Consider the following 2,044-nt stretch of genomic DNA (forward strand, 5'->3'; position numbering starts at 1 on the left):
AGAGTGCAATGCGCACCATTCAAGAGATGGACACGCTTGAAACTCGGACTTGGGGGGAGGGGGGAGGCAAGGGCAACATACGTAACCTAAACGTCTGTTCCCCCATAATATGCTGAAATAAAAAAAAAATGTAAAAAAAAAAAAAATTGGAAATGGTTTGAAATGGTTTAACTTTGGCTTTTTGTAAAATGTCATTGGGCCTTTGACCTACACTATAGAAATGTCTGGGATAATGTAATGAATCTTTGTATTAAACATAATTATCTAAGTTACAGAGTATGGCAAATTTAAAAGTATTAATATATATTTAAATAATTACTGAATATTGGGGAAAAATTTATTATATAAGAATATAATTTCATATTTTTCCTTATCAGAATTCAAGTCATATTGAATTAAAGAAAAGCAAGGGATATGTTATTGATGTTGCTGTATTTATTTGTATTCCTTTATTTAACTTTTGATAGTTGTAAATTTTCACAAAAATCCTTCCTTTCACATGATCATTAACATATGATAAACATATATTATAAACAAACATATACTATAAATTTCTATCAGCTTGGAAATTTGTTAAATGAATAACAAATGATTTTGTCTCTTGGCAGCTGAGAATTTGGCCTACAGGCATTGACCCAGCATCAGCTGTGTGCTTACAGACAACAGCTGTGTGCTTACAGACAACAGCTGTATTGGATCTCTGCTATCAGATTCTTTTTTCATACCAAAAGCTTTGTATTGCATTTTACCAATTTGTCAAGGCCTGTGTGGTGATCAACACATCCGTTCTGTACCATAGAGCTGTGGTCTCCAACCCCCAGGCCACTGACCAGTGCCAACAGGTGCTGCTGGTCTGGTCCATGACCTGTTGGGGGTTGGGCCATGAAGCAGGAGGTGAGCAGGAGGCAGGACAGCCATGTTTCATCTGTGTTTCCTGCTGCTCCCCGTAACTTGCATCACTGCGTGGGCTCTGCCTCCTGTCAGATCAGCTGCAGCATTGGATTCTCATAGGAGCACAACCCTACTGTGGACTGCATAGCGTGGAAGGGATCTAGGTTACTTGCTGCCATTGTGAGAAGCTGGTGCCTAATGATCTGGGTTGGAGCTGGGGCTGTGGTGCTGGCGCTGGGGAGTGGCTGGGAGAGCAGATTGTCATTGGCAGAGAGGTTTGATTGCACAATGAATGTGATGCACTTGGGTCATCCTGGGACCATCTCCCTCCCACTCCCTCAGTCCCTCCCACCCCCAGTCCTTGGAAGGGTTGTCTTCTATGAAGCTGGTCCCAGGTGCCAAAAAGGTTGAGGACTGCTGCCATAGAGGATGAGGGTATTTGGAAATGTCTCTATCTATTACATAATCATACATATTTTTTGGGATGCACAATGTGATATTTTTTAATTGAATGAAACCAAGTCCAGTCTTAGGAAAAGCCAAACAAAAGGCTATCTGCAAAGCACACACATTTCTTTTGAAAAGCATTTGCCATGGCTTTGTTCATAGATTCTATTATGCAAGAGCTTTGTTTGGGTTGGATATTTTGCTCCACTTTATTAATTTTGGCAGAAACATTGCTATCTGTAGTGTCTCCCAGGGGTCCTGCTGCTTTCAGCCTCCATCTTTAATTAGAAAAATAAAATGGAGAAAATTAAAAACAAGCAGTGATTAAACTTTCCTCTCTTGCTCTGGGGTACTTTTGTCAAATATATAAAATGAGTAAAAATTTTAGGGAATTTAAGGCTGTTTTTCAAATAAAAAAAAATGCTTGCCACTTCTTTTATTTTCTTGCTTAAGTAATAAATCGAGGATACATGGTTGTGTCCAGAAACAATGCCACAGATGAGAGACTGCCCAAATGGGTGGGCAAAGCCAATAAGGAGGAAGGGATGGCAAATGTTTTTTCCTAGGGAAAAAAAGTAATTTTATATTTCCTTAATGGATAGAGGTAAAATATTAAAAATTAAAGGACCAAACATTTATTAAAGAAGAGACATTCTTTCGGAGACTGAATATTTTGCAACCAGAATGAAATACTTTAATTAACAGA

This window comes from Propithecus coquereli, unplaced genomic scaffold, assembly GCF_000956105.1.
Source record: "Propithecus coquereli isolate 6110/MARCELLA unplaced genomic scaffold, Pcoq_1.0 Scaffold260, whole genome shotgun sequence".
NCBI lineage: Eukaryota > Metazoa > Chordata > Mammalia > Primates > Indriidae > Propithecus > Propithecus coquereli.